General features: G+C 51.8%; 1 long non-coding RNA gene across 1 annotated transcript; it reads right to left on the bottom strand.

Annotated features, from left to right (window-relative positions):
• Window positions 1–10481: 10481 nt before the first annotated feature.
• Window positions 10482–11363, bottom strand: LOC309686404. The gene is made up of 2 exons (XR_014270536.1): window positions 11125–11363; window positions 10482–10925 (listed from the first exon to the last, which is right to left on the bottom strand). It is a non-coding gene; the product is annotated as an uncharacterized lncRNA (long non-coding RNA).
• Between the last annotated feature and the right edge of the window lie 4117 nt (window positions 11364–15480).

Genomic DNA, 15480 nt, shown 5'->3' on the forward strand with positions numbered 1-15480 from the left:
AGAGGCACACAAGCGCAGATCCAGGCACCGATCTGTCTGTGCTCGAGGATCGCCAGATGTGCTCCTTGCACCTGTATATTGGGGATTGTGTGGCCAAAGTTCACTGCCGCGCTTTCCCCTTTCCCACAGGGGGGGGCAGGAATCTCAAGCTTGTCCAACACGGTGCTTCTGAGTCTCTCGCAGGCCTGTGTTATCAAAACGCAGATGGTCTGCCTGTCAAGCACACGAGACTAAATAACTATTCGTATGGTATATGTGTTCTTCCACACCCGAGCTCCGAGTCACTTAAGCAGGTTTAGAATCCTCCTTGACATCCTTCTGTTTCTTCTCCCGTGCAGATGGTCATCGTTTGTGGCACCTAAAAGACCGAGAGACTCAAAATTACCATTGCGCTCGCAAGAAGTCACCGACCCTGTGCGCCTCCTCTCGACTACCTGGCTCGCCTCAAACCCTCATCCGCTCCCAAAGGCGGTGCCTGCAAAGTAAAAGGGAGAAACGCTTCACTGAGCTGACACGTGATACTTTGCTATTAGCTGCTAAAGGGGCCCGCGAGGGCCTCGCCGGCTCAAACCGCTCATCGACTTGTGGCATCGTCCATCTAAGCCTGTGTGCGGCACCTGCAAAAACACAAGCAGAGCAGCACGTGCTGAGATACAGTCTGAAACTTTAGGCTGTGGATAACAACTCCCATCTCCCGCTTCTTTACCTTGACAGCTTTCTGGCCCATCCTCCGTCAGTTTGGGTTGCCGCCCTGGGTCTTGCGCCCCACCTGTAAAACACAAACGGCACGGGCTACTTACAACTTGACTGGCCTGAAAAACAACTGATACTTCAGCCCGCCAATCGCCGGTCACCTGGACAGAGTCAGGCACTGAGTCAGCTCGTCGCTTCAAGGATTCAAATTGAAAGAAAAAAAAAAAAAACCATGATACCATAAATGCTGTCATAGAGCCACCTACCGTCGGGCTGAAGAGTAACCCGCTCCCTTTTCCTGCCTAAAGGGGATTGCTCCGCAACAGCCCTCCACCCTACACTAACTTTACAAATCCTTTCCCACAATTGTCTCCCTTGTCCCCTCTCCTGTGCGTATTCTTCAACTCATCTTTCAAAGGGCCGGGCGTCCAAATCCATCCTTGACTTAACACGCAAAAAACAGCTAGCTGGTATGTTCCTGCAGTCACCGGGTCCATCATCTGCAAAATAAAGAAATAAAAAACCCCACCAAATCCAGAGTCATAAGCAACAATTAATTACAGCACCTAAGACACCAAAGAATCACAAAATTACCATTGCGCTTGCATAAAGTCACCGGTCACATGCTCCTCCTCAATACTACCCGGCCCACCTCAAATGCAGGAGACTGCAATGGAACAGACCTCATCGACACCCAAATCTAACTGCAAAACATCTGAGAAAGTCTGATGAACCTGCCTCCCTTTCCCCTGTACCAAAGCTTCAGAACCCCTTTCTCTTCTCCTGAACTGACAGGGAAGGAACCCCGCTTCTTCCAGACAACTCCTGCCCTGTATGAGAGCCTCTGAACCCCCTCTTGTCAGCTGCCCCTCGGGGGCTGCTCTTCCGAGCCGTGCCCTGCAGGCAGCTCCTTTCTTCCCACGGACTCCGGGCTGCCTTACAGACCCACAAAGCCAGAGAAAACCACTATACCTTAAATCTCTGCTACTGTCTTGAGAAATGCTAACACTTCATATACGGATGTATACAAGATGCTCACCCTAGCGCCCGCTAAATAATCTTATCGTTGCTCCTATTAAGAAAATTTATATTAACAACTTACACTGTATGTAACAAAACCGGTGAGAAAAACCCACAGAGTTCCATCTCCAATTAAGTCAGAAATTCCTGGAAAATGCAGGGTACCTGGAAAAAAAAGAAATACATACTATTAAACCATCTTACCATCCCTGAATGCTCAATACAAAACTACTAACCTAAAAAAAAAAAAAAAAAGGAAAAAAAAGAACACATTTATTTTCTATTAAATACGCTGCTGAATGTTAACTGGTCTGGAAGGTCTTTCCTAGAACTTATGAGTTCTCCTTCTCTAAATGTGAACGCACACCAGCCCGAACAGCTGAGCCAGCTCCAAAACTACATTTGACCACAGGATCTGCAAAAGACCTACACCGGAGACACCCAACTGCAGAATGAGCTCAGTCACCTGAGGCTGTGGCTCATATACCCCAGGCCCCGCCTTCCGCCCTTCCCACAACCCCCCGGGAAGGGGTGGGATGGACCAGCAGAAGACATAAAGGCCGCCACAGAGGTAGCAGCTCCTTTTCTCGTCAGCCTTAAGTTTACAGCACGTGAGGGACTGAACAGGGAAAGTGGCGTTTACAAGAAAGGCCGATATCTGCTTTTCTACTGTGACTGAAGCGATGGCGTCAGCAAGGTGACCGGGTAAGTAATTCAACTTAATGTTCCATTGCGTAGATAGAAAGAATTAGAAATCATACTAAGCCCTAAAAGACACTAGTTTACTAAATGTAATACTGATATTATCATCAAAATTTATGTGCTTTAGTTTCCTTTCAAACAAAATACAGAGCTACGGGGTCATGCTTTACTTTTAGCGGGACCGTGCGTACTACCTACCTTCTGCCCGAATTATGTTCTGGATAGGATTGAACGACAAAGCGGAACTAGATCCCGTGAGAAAACCTTCCCAAAAATATCTCCGCTTGTAACGTACGTTATTTACTGTAAAGTGCTGACAATTTACAGCCCTACGTGATCTCTCCTTGACCGATACCGTTAACAGAACTAGATGAGTCCAAAAGGACAGAAAGCACCAAAACACATGGAAATTCAATAAAAGTATCAGAAATGGTATGAAGCATTCTAAGTAACACCTGAGTACGTAGAACAAAAATAAATTGCAAAAGACAACAAAAACCACCACGGGAAGTATGTCTATAAAAATAGATGAGGGCTTTCTAAGAGGAGATCTGAGCTGACGATAGGCATCTTTAGGGTACCAGATATGATATAGAAACATACTATAAGACAGACACCAAACAGGTGGCTCTGGAGCATACAGATGGTTTCGGAAAAAGTTCTATCAGAACAGGAGACGTGGTCAGAGTAATTAGAAAGGTCCCAAAGGGGCCAGAGAGACCAAAGGAGATGGGGAGATGCGACAAGCTCAAAAGGGAATTGAGCAAAATACAGATGTCCTCGGGGACCTGGGGACTGACTGGAGGGTGACCAGGGGTGACAGGACAAAAAGACAGACCAGAGTAAGAGATGGGGACTCGGGAAGCGTTCTGAGGGGGAAAGTGGGGTGTGGAGTGCCCTCGGGAGCTAAAATGGGACTCCGGGACGTAGCGGTTGTGTCACAAGAGCTCGGTGCAGGCAGCGGAGGAGTCCCAAGGGGCCTGAGAGCTCAAAGAAGCCTCAAAAATAAGGATGAGGAACTCCAAAGGGGATTTCGACAAAGTACAGATATTGTCAGGGCGCTGGGGGCAGAATGAAGGCATCTTAAATTGCAAATAGTAAGCTAAGGGCGCTCTGAGGCGCACAAAAAAATACTACCAAAAGGAAGCTGAAGTGCTTTAAGAGCACTGTGGAGTACGAGAAAGGACTCAGAACGCATGGCTATAGAGAGTAGAGGCATTAGGAGGGGGCAGAGTAAGAAAATAAGGCTCGGAGCCACGGCGGATGCCTCGGACTTCCAGGAGGGCATCTGGGCAAATCACAGATGAATGAGTGAGAGAAGCACCTAATGGTGATACCCTCAATAGCAGAGAGAAAAATAAAGGAGCGTTGAATGGCAAAGAAAAAACAGAGGCTCTGACGGACCGAAAGAAAGGGAGATTAAGTGCTATGAGGTGCTGGGGAGATCGAGGAGCATCTCGGGAAGCGTCTTGACGGTGAGGAGAGGGGTTTCTATGGGGGCTGAGGGACCAAAGAAGGCTTGGGGATGACGAGGAGGAACTCTGGTGATCCTCTGAGTGGAGTACACATGGTCTCGGGTCGCAGGAGACTGAACGCAGCAATCCTAGGTAGTGTAGAAGAACAAATGAGTGCTCTACAGCTCAACGATGGCCCCACCTAAAGAGCTACAAGATGGATGTGGAGCACAGGGAAAGTGTCGGAAGTCAGAGGGACAGAAAAATGACTGGGAACACGATGATTGAATTTCAACAGAGTAACTGTGTCATTGGAGGGCCAGGGAACTAATAGAGGCACAGCTCGAGGGAAGAGAGGACGGAAGGACTGGGCTGGGTCTTGAAGAACGGTCTGGAAACACCTGCCCACCGGAGTCGCGAGGTTCAGACCGGAACCCCTTGCTTTCTAAACTCCTGTTATGGTTTGAGAGACCCATAACAATTTGTTGTCATTTAGACAATCATTCTATCACCCGATGACCCCTCCCCACCTGGGAAAGGGAAATCGGGAAAAACAAGAAAACCCGAGAGCTGAAGTATAAACAGATTTAATAAAATAAGATTAGATAATTAACATTAACAGCACTAAAGAACTGATATTGATCCCGACACCAATACGGAATATGCAAAGATTATACTCAGCCAGTTAGATCAGTAGGAAGCTGTGCACTCCCAGCAGTGGACAGCAAATGTCGGACACTGCGAGCGCTACGGCTTCAGGAGGAAGGGAAGGCCTCAGGGCTCCGGCACCAGGGCACGAATTTCTCAGGATGGCAGCCATCAAGGGAGAGAGCGACTTCGCAGCAAACTTTCTAATTTATAATGAGTGTGACGTTGATGGTATGAAATAATCCTGTTGGCCAGCTTGGGTCAAGTGCCCGGGTCTCGCTCCTCCTCATCCCTGCACCTGGCTAGCTCAAAAACACTGAGACCTTGAGACCCACACACCATAGCTGGCTGTAAAGTAAATATTTTCACAAATTCAGACACTGGAGTCTTCTGAAAGTGCAGTTTTCCCAAGCATTAGAAGAGAAATTAGTCCTGTGTCTCTCAAACCAGGACATCTCCTCAGAAAGGAGTCTAGGTGGAACCGGCCTTAGCTTCTGACGGTAAATAAAGAGTTCGTACCCCAGGTCCTGTCACAAAGTTGATTTATTAACAGCTTGAGCTGGGGGCCTCCAAAGAGGGACACAGTGGGTTCTTTTCCTGTGCTTTTTAAAGCCTCACATTCTATTGCGTAAGCTATTCATGCACATGTTCACGTGACGAGCGTGGCTCTTGACCGATCAAATTGTTCAACTGTCACGTGTCCTCTTTGATGACTGGAGTTTTAATGCAGGTGATTTTACCTTCTTACGCAGTTTCAGGATCTCTCTGTCTCATCTGTCGATGCATGTCATCTGTCTTCTGATGATTCTGGGCAGAATGGTCCCTTTTTTCATTTCAAAGCATTATAGTTTCCCCTTGACCGTTAACAGTCGCTCTAATTCATAATGTTAAGTATACGATCTTCATTATTATTACTTATACAAGTTCATTAAGTTAGGTTACAATGTATCAAAGTCATGCAAAACTACTAGCTGTTCTTGCGCTAAGAAGGAGTTCCGCCAAAGTTTGCTACGTTGCTAAGTTACATCTTGCGGTCTAAGGCTTTGCCGATCTAGCTAGATACACTAGTGAGAACTTCGGTTTCTCACTCTGGGTCGCAGATACGGACTCAGGAACTCTTCCAAGGGAACAAGAGGGGTGTGACACCTGTGATAAAGCTAAAGGTGTGCTAAGGGCAACCTTGAAAGCATCCATAGGTGTTGCGACATGGTGAGAAGGGTCCTGAATGGTCCAGAGAGACCAAAGAAGACTCAGGGGCATGAGGAGGGAGTCCGGAGAGGCTGGGGACCAAAGGGAAGCACACCAGATGGCAGAGAGGACGATAAGAGAACTCTGAGGCACAAACAAAGAGAGGACAGGTGTCTGAGGGAAAGAGCTCAGGCAGAAAATTTGATCAAGGATTGAGTAAATAAGAAAGAAAAATCAAAAAATAGTGATGGCAATCTCAAAAGAAAATTTAAAAAGAGAGGGCACTAAGGAAAGGCAAGAAATAATTAAAAATAGAGACAGCAAAGGAGATAAATGTTGACAGAAAGTCTTCAGAACATCCGTGATTAAAGAATCAAGGAAAAACTTAGAAAATAGTAATGGCAAACTAAAATGCAGGAGTAGGAAGAAAATTTAAAAAACAATAGCACAAAGGAAGGCAATTTTTAAAGGATGGCAAAGAGACTAAAAGTAGGCATAGCAAGAACATTAAAAAAGCGATAGGCAACAGGGGAAGTAAAGACAAAGATTAAAGGCAAACTAAAACAGATGTAAAAGAGAATTTTAAAAGCGATGGCACTAAGGAAAGACGAGAAAATTAAAAAAGATAAGCAATAAAGACAAACGGGATAAAAGTAGAAAATTTAACAAGAGACGCGTATTAGGGAAACAGGCAAAAAAACAGAAACTATGAACAGCTAACTGAATCAGACACATAGAATGAAGATTTTAAAAAATGTCAGCATTAATGAAAGAAGAAAAAAGTTTAAAATAAACACAGACAACGAGATAAAAGCAGATAGAAAGAACAAGTTAAAAGCAAGAGCAATTAGACAAAGAAATATATAAAAAAGAAAATATAGTGACAGCAAACTAAATAAAAATCTTTAAAAGCAACAGGGTACATGACCAGCACAGAACACTTAATAAATGAGTATTGGCAACTTCATAAAAGTAAACATAGAAAGAGATATGGCAACAGGGTAAGAGGCAGACAGGAAAACATTACAAAATGGGGATAGCTAACTGAATAAAAGTTCACCTAGTGATAAAATTTAAAAAGCAAACAGATTAAGAAACAGGAGAGGGAGAGAAAATACAGCAGACAAGCTTATAGGTCAAGATAAAGACAAAGAGATTACTTACCAATTACTGTCACAGACAAACCAGGCACAACTTGGGGAAATTAAGTCATTGTTCCTCAAATAATGCAAATAAGAACAAATCCAAAAAACACCTTCCTGCCACCCCTCCCTCTTTTCCTGGGCGCCTCTTCTCTCCTGACTTCTCTACATCCCACCCCTGACCAACGCAGGGGGACATGGCATGGGGGTTGCGGCTCCTTCCTCCTCAGGCTCTTTCTGCTGCACTGTGGTGTCCCTCCCACGGGGCCACAGGTCCTGCCAGGAGCCTGCTCCAGCACAGGCTCTCGGCTTCCTTCAGGCACAGCTACCTGCTCCGGCCTCGAGTCCTCTACGCGCCGCAGGGGCATGTCGGCTCCACCCTGGACCTCCCTGGACTGCAGGGGGACAGCCTGCCTCACCATGGTCTTCACCACAGGCTGCAGGAGAATCTCTGCTCTGCTTCCTACCAGCGCTGCCGATGGGCTCAGCTTTAACCAGCAGCACATCCGTTGCAGAGTGGGAACTGGCTGTGCCCAACATGGGACCAACAGCCGGTGTCTTCTCACAGAACCCACCCCTGCAGCAACCGCCCCAGCTAACGACACCTCGCATGGTAAACCCAATACAACAGTGATGGGCTACAGGCCAGGAAGGAGGAAGCAACAGGGAACCACGCTGACAGAGATGAAAAAAAAAACCAACCAAACAAGAGCAATGGGCCACAAGGCAGAGAAGGAGGAACTAAAAAAGGGGACAGTGAGGTAGACAGAGATAAACTGAAACATACCAAAAAACCTTGATGAGCTGAAGGGGAGAGACAGAGCAATTAAAGAATGGGGATGGGGAGCCAGGCAGAGAGAGAACGATGAAGGTAAAAATGGACTGTGGGACACATCTTTTTATATTCTAAAATCCTTTATGTAATAGAGGAGGTTTTTTGTAGAGTAGATTTGTATTTTGAACACCTTCGCTATACACAAACAAATAGTCCTATGTCAATAGATAGTAAAATGAGAGGGTTTTCTCTATTTCAATGGCTCCCAGAGATACAACAGCGATGGGCTACAGGCCAGGAAGGAGGAAGCAACAGGGAACCACGCTGACAGAGATGAAAAAAAAAAGAAAAAAACAAACCAACAAAAACCACAACCAAAAAAGAGCGATAGGCCACAGGGCAGAGAAGGAGGAATTAAAAAAGGGGACAGTGAGGTGGACAGAGATAAACTGAGACATACCAAAAAATCTTGATGAGCTGAAGGGGAGAGACAGAGCAATTAAAGAATAGCGACAGGGAGCCAGGCAGATAGACAACAATAAAGGCAGAAATGGACTGTGGGACACATCTTTTTATATTCTAAAATCCTTTATATAATAGAGTAGATAAAGGTTTTTATTTTGAACTCCTTCTATAAATATATGAATATTATGTTTCAATATATTAAAAAATGAGAGATTTTTCTCTATTTCAATGCCTCACGCCCATATTTACAGGTTTTATTTTTTAATCCCCCCAAGAATTGTCTGGCATTTTGGGGCTGTGACGCCCCTGTCCCCCAGGCACCTGCTCCTCCCACGCATCATCACCCTCCTGGTGACATTTGGGTGCTCTTATTATTTCCCCCCAAAAAGGCACAAAGCCAAAAGGCACCCAGAGCTGGCCCCTTCCCCTCGGGGCGCTCAACTACCAGCAGGCAAACCTGACGGGGGGGGGGGGGGGGGGGGGGGAGCATCTATTGAGCGTCGCCAGACCCAGACAACCAGACACCTGAAAAACAAAAATCCCCAATTATATTTCAGCAGATTAACAAAGAGCACAGAAGAGAGCAGAGGAATTCCCTCACACTGAGGGACAGGACAGCAGCTGAGCTACAGGAGGACTCCAGGGAAACAGCTCAGCACGAAATGCAGCGCGGCCTTTGAAAGCCAGAGCAACGGGGACTCTTCCAGTCAGTATTAAGACTGGTGCCATTCTGAACACATTCTGAGCTTGACAGTAAACCCTAGCCGGACAGGTGAAGCACCGACACCGCAGGAGCACAGCAGCGGAAAGAGCTCCCTCGGCATAGGCTGGGGAAGGGGAAGGCTGAACCAGCAGAAGGCACAAAGGCAGCCAGAGAAGCAGCAGGGAGTTTCCTCACTCACCTTCAACTTACAGCATGTAGAGCACCGAACGTGATTTTTCCTTCTGGGAGCTCGGACTCGCCTCCAGCGATTATCACACCACTCGTGTTCATGTTATCTCGCCCTGGTGTTGTGGAGAAACATTTCCACAGCGGTCGCTTTATTTTTCTAATGTTTAGATACTTCTGATGTAAATTATTAACCATTTTCTGCAGTTTTGGAAGCGTGCTGTCATATAACGCCTGATTTCCGGACAATTGCCGGGCACTCCCACTGCCCGGGAAGACTGTTGGGACATAAGAGTCGGATTCCAGAGAACTGAGGGACTCTTCTGGTGTGCTGGAAGACGAAGGATAGTAGAGTTGGACGTCCGGAGGACTGACTGGCACCCAGATGCCATAGAGATGAAATTCTGGAGGACTGAGGGACACTTCCGGTGTGCTGGAGGACGAAGGATAATAGAGTTGGAACTCCGGAGAACCGACCGGCACCCAGGTGCCATAGAGATGGACTTCCGCTGGGCTGAACGAAACTTCCGGTATGATGGATCACTTAGGGTCATAGAGTTGGACCTCCGGAGGACAGACCGGGGCCACCGGTGCAATAGAGATGCACTTCCGAAGGACTGACGTAGAATCCCGTATGCTGGAGGACTACCGAATAATCGAGTTAGACTTCGGAGGACTGACCGGCACCCCCCCGGTGCCATAGATATGTCTTTCCGAGGACTGACGGGCACTTCTTATGTCCTGGCGGACTGCGGCGTCACAGAGGTTTTATATTGTCTGTTTACCCTTATAAAATACAGTATTTATTTAGACATATGCACATTTATATCTATAACGATTTACACTTACATATCTGTTCAGACTTCTTCCATATTTTGACATGTATCTACAATTCTATCCCTTTAGACATCTATTTACACATATCTAGTCTCTACACATATTACATATAATGTCTAATTAGATTTACTATGTAACACACAGTAAAACTAGACAGTGCTATTCAGACTTTTTCCTATCTTCCTTCATACATAAAATATTTTTTTTTTGCATTTTAAAGTCCTTTAATACATATACATATATATATACACGAGTTACTTTTGTAGTTTAAACCCCTATATATCACTATTCAGAATTTTTTTATATTCCAAAATCTTTATATAATAGACACAGGGCTTTACTGTGAAATCCTTTTATAGATATAGATGAATATTACTTTTCAATATTTATGGAAGCCCTTCAATATTTAAAGCCCTCACACACATATTTACAGTTTTTAATACAATTTAACATACCTCTCCCCTGCAATTTTGCACATTTTTAGTCTGTGACCCTGTTCTTTTGGGGGGAACCCCCCATAGCCCAACATGCCTCACTCACCTGCTCCTCTGCACATCATTGCCCCCCGGGTGACACTGGGATGCCCCAAACATCATCGCGCTCCCATGCTCCCACCCCCCTTTTCTATACACCCCCAAAAAAGACACAAAACAAGGGAAACAGCCCTAACCAGCAGCTTGTTACTTTAATAATACCAATTACATATGTACAAGCCCCTCCCAAAAAAGAGGGGCTCCACAAGGCAAAGAAAGGGGGTGGCAGCCCCTCAGCACCCGTCCCACAGGCGGGCAGCCGCCCCATGGAGGGGAGCAAGCCAGGGGACAGTGGCACGTCTCTCGCTTGGACTCTGCTCCCAGATGTTCCCCGCCATTCCCACATTGGGATGGGCTCCCCGAGGCAACAAATGCCCTCGGCTCTCCCCTCAAGCAGCCCCTGCTGCCGCCCCTGCAGGGGGGCACCAACTGGAGACAGAGCCAGGAACCTCTGCACCCAGAGCTGGTCCCAAACCCTCGGTGTGCTCAACCACCAGCAGGTAAAGCTGAGCGGGGAGCTGGGGGAGACAAGATGGACACATGTCTACTGAGCGTCGCCAGACCCGTACAGCGAGATACCTGAAACACAAAAAGCCCCAATTATATTTCAGCAGATTAACAAAGAGCACAGAAGAAAGCAGAGGAATTCCCTCACACGGAGGGAATGTTCTGTTCAAATACACAGAAAAACTTCTTTACGGTGAGGGTGACAGAGCACTGCAACAGGCTGCCCAGGGAAGTTGTGGAGTCCCCTTCTCTGGAGATTTTCAAGACCCACCTGGATGCAGTCCTGAGTAATGTGCTCCAGGCAATCCTGCTTTAGCAGGGGAGTTGGATTAGATGATCTCTAGAGGTCCCTTCCAACTCTGAAAATTCTGTGACTCTGTGAGGGACGGGGCGGCAGCTGAGCTAAAAGAGGACTACAGGGAAACAGCTCAGCACGAAATACAGCGCAGCCTTTCAAAGGCCAGAGCGACTGGAACTCTTCCAGTCAGTATTAAGACTAAGTGCTGCCACTCTCAACACGTTCCAAGCACGACATGCCATCAACACTGAAAGATAAAAAAAAGTTGAGTAAAAACCAAGCAAAACATCAGTTTCCATCGCGTTTCATTCATTCCGTTTCCACTGGCACCTAGGTGCTCCAAAATTAACCACGCTCGCGCCACGGACTCCTAACGATTCAGTTACACAGGGAAAGAGAAAAGGCTATTTCCAACTTGCCCATAAAAGTAGCATGAACAAACAGAAGGGAAACACCGGACCCTAAAGAAGGTATTGTGCAGCTCTTAATTTAGGCGAGAGGAAAGGTGGCTCTTTCACCTCAAAGGAAGACATTCCTAACTACCCAGGCACCAGTCCGGGAAGGAGGCGCGCTCTGTTCACTGCAGTCCTGCATCCGCTTTTCTGCGCTGGCAGCAAATTTGCCCTTTCTGCCCGTTTGACGTGGAGTACCCGGAGCGCCCCTGAACTCGCAAACGTGTCTCCCCGCTCCCCCAGCCCCACGCCTGCCATTACCTGAGCAGCTGGCGGAATCAATCCCGCAGGATTTTCTTCCCGGGACGCACAAGGGGACGCTGGGAAAAGAGGAGGCGAGAAATGACCCTCTTTGTCGCAGCCAGACAACGGGCACAAGCCGGGGGACCCCCACCCCACCTCTGCCCTCGGGAGCGGGGCCCAGACAGGTGCTTGGCGGGGATTTAACCCCCCCGGCAAGAGGCCGGGCTCCCCGCCGGCAGAAGCACCGCTCGCCTCCCCTCTGCTCGCAGCTCCTCGCTTGGGACAGCCCAGCCTGCACCCGGCCGCTCTACAGCCCTGCGGGAAGTGCAGTTTGGCCGGCGGCTGCTCCAGCCAACACACGCTCCGGCTAATTGCAGCTCCTGCTCGTTACCGCTGCCGGCAGTCTTGCCTCTGGCTAATGCGTGCTCCGGACAGAGGACACCCCATCTCCCTCCAGCTCCTGCTTGCCAAGCTCTGGCTAATTGAAGCCCCGGCTCTGCACTGAAGCTCCAGCTGGTTTCAACTCCTTCTTCCCAGCTCCACCTACTTGCAATAGCCTGGGCTGTTGACGGGGTCGTCAACCAATCAGCGTCCTGACTTTAGTGTTACGGTTAAACACCGTGGCTTTACACAGTATAAACATCAATAAGTTGCTATGATTAATCGCTTAATATCTATGCTCAGCAATGTCCAAAGAAGAGCTAGATTCAAAGAGGAGAGGCGTGCCAGGTCTGAAAAGCGCCTTTCCCCCCGAGAGACATGGAGTTCAGTCAGCTGCGTGCCAGCCTCCTGAACTCGGGGGTCCCATGGCACCAGACCCCCACCTGCGGGGAGGGTCCACGCACCTTGCCCAGCCCCTGCTTTTCCCCGCAGCACCCAATGCCTCCCAACTCCTCTCTGCCTCCCCGCCCCGGCCCCTGCAAAACCAGCCAGGCTGGAGTCTGCTCTTAACCCCCAAACCCGCTCGTTTAGTGCCCCTTTCTGAGCTCATAACCTCAGCTGCTGGGCCCCTTCTCAAGCCCCAAAAACGCAGGACTGCACCCCTGCTCCTCAGCCCAAAGCCACACAACTCCGCCTGTTTCTGCACCCCAAAACCAGCCCCGGGAGCCTGCTTTCCAGCCCTCGGGGCCGAAGACCTGCTCTCTGTTTCGGGCCCCGAAGCGGCTCACCCCCTCTGCTTCCTCACCCCCTCGGCAGTCCCCGCGGGCCACGCTGAGGGCCAGCCCGAGCGCAGCCACCCCACAGCCCGCCACCCCCAGGGCCCACAGACACTTTTGGGGAGCGCTGGGCAAGTGCGGAGGGCCCGACCCCACCGCGCTGCGGGGAAGCGCCGGCACGGCCCGGGCGCCGCTTCACTATCGCCCTTTGGGCCTTTATTTCTCCGGCACCGCCAGCCCCGCACCCCAAACTCCCCAGGCCCAAGGCACCCCGCGGGGAGCCGGGCCCAGCCAGCCCCGCTCCGAGCCTACAGTGCCCCCCCTCAAGCCCCCCGTTCAGCGCCCCTTCCCCCCCCCCCGTCACCCCTCAGGGCCCTCTACAGCCCCCCCGCCATGTTCCCTCGGCCCCCCGCCCCCCGCATCGTTGCCCACCGCCCCCCGCTCACCTTGACGCGCTCCAGCTGCCTCAACGGCTGTCTCGCGGCGAGCCCGCGGGCCGGGCCGGCACTGGACCCGCACGCCGGGCTGCGCTTTCCCCCCGCGCCGCTCCGCTCCGCTCCACTCCGCTTTCGAACTGGGCGCCATTTTCCCCCGGCCCCCTCGGCTTCCGGAGCGTCCCGGCCCGCCCTCGCCGCGCGCCCATTGGCCGTCGCCCGCACCCCTCTTTGGGAGGCCCCGCTCCATTGGCTCGGCCTTGCCGTCAGTCCCCGCCGCGCCCCACCTCGGCGAGGCAATTCGGCCAATCGGAGCGTGGGTCCCGCGCTGTGATTGGCCCGCACTCCCGCCCATCAGCCCGGGAGCGGTTGCCATGGTGACGCGGCGGCGGCGGCGGCGCGGGGCCGTTGCCGGGGCGACGGGCAGGTGCGGCCGCGCCTGCGCGGCGCGGAGTGGGGGGCGGATTTACCAAACCCGCGGCTTTTTCTTCTTCAAAACCGGATCGGTTTGTGTGCGACGGCACAAAATAAAACCGTCGCGCCTTCTTCCCCTCTTGCCTTCCGTCAGCTCTCGGGTAACGCCCGGGGGCTACCCGGAGCCGGCTCGGCTCCAGCGGAGCGGCAGCCTGCCGCAGGCGGCGGCTTGAAGCCCCCGCCCCGCCAGCGCCGAAGGAGCCCGCTCGTCTCCCCGGTGGTCCTGGCCCTCCCCCGCCGCCGGGGGCGGCGCCCGGCAACGGCCCGTGCGGGACCGGCGCTGCAGGGCGGGGCCGAGGCGGGCGGGGAAGAGGGGCCGAGACGGGGAGGCGGGGGGGAAGACGGCAGGCAGCCGGGGCCGAGGGCTAGTGGCGAGGCGGGGCCGGGACGAGCGGGGAGGCGGGGCCGAGGAGGGCGGGAGGCGCGGCAGAGGCCGGGAAGGAGGCAGGACCCACGAGAGCGCTGTACTGCGCGGGCGCGGCCGCCCGGCTGCAGTACCGACTTGCGGCCGCCAGGCGGCAGATGCGAGCGCCGACCATCGCGCCGTAGCGCGCATGCGCCGATCCCCGGCCGCAGTACCGGCGTTCGGTCGCACGGTGGCGGCAGCGAGCGCGCGGCAGTTCGCTGTCCTGCGCACGCGCGCCCCTCGCACCATCGCGCCGTACTGCGCATGAGCGGCTCCCCGGGTGCAGTACCGGCTTTTGGTCGCCTGGTGGCAGAAGCGAGCGCAGGCGCGCGCCGTACCGCGCATGCGCGCATCCCCGCTGCAGGGGCGGGGGAGCCTGGGGCCGAGCAGGGCTGGGCGGGGCCAGCGAGGCGGGGCCGGGGCGGGAGGCGGGGCTCCGGCAGAGGTCAGCCAAGCGTGGGAGGCGGGGCCGAGGAGGGGTGGCAGGTGGGGCAGCGCGGGGAGGCGGGGCCTATGGCAACCGGGGGCGGGGAGGGGGCGCGGCCGAGGAGGGCTACAACCCCCCTGCGCGGGACGGGGACGGGACGGGACGGGGACGGACCGCCCCCAGGGGAGCCGGCCGGGGGAACCCACAGCGGGGGACTCACGGGGGGCGCCCCACTCTCCGCAACTCGCCCACGCTGGAGCCACCAAACCGCCGCCGCTGCACCCACCTTTTCCTCACGTCGGGGTGGGCGTTTCTTCACTTTTCCACAATGCTCAGCTTTGGGGCTTTTTAACGCTTATCCACCACGCAACCAGTGGTGATTTTTGCTTCTGAGCGTGGAAAAGGGTTTTTTTGCTTTACAGCTGCACCAAGCCAGGTGGATGGGGCTTGCCCGGGAGACCCAAGTTGGGAAAGTTTTTCTTCTTCTTCTTTTTTTTTTTTTTTTTTTTCCCCCAAAACAGAAAATTGGGGTCCCCCCCCCCCTCCTCCCCGCAGACCCAGAAGTAGGGCTTTGGGGTACTTTTGTGCTGTGGTGGCAACTCCCGCTTTGCGTGCACGGCCCGGCAGGGGAAAGCGGCCCCAAATTGGGATGGGAAAAGGGGGAGAAGGGGAAGGGGTAGTTTTTAAAAGCGCTTTTACATCTTAAAAAAAAAAAAAAAAATGGGGAAGGGTGCAG

The sequence above is a fragment of the Vanellus vanellus genome (genome assembly GCF_965231255.1).
Source record: "Vanellus vanellus genome assembly, chromosome: 2".
Classification (NCBI taxonomy): domain Eukaryota; kingdom Metazoa; phylum Chordata; class Aves; order Charadriiformes; family Charadriidae; genus Vanellus; species Vanellus vanellus.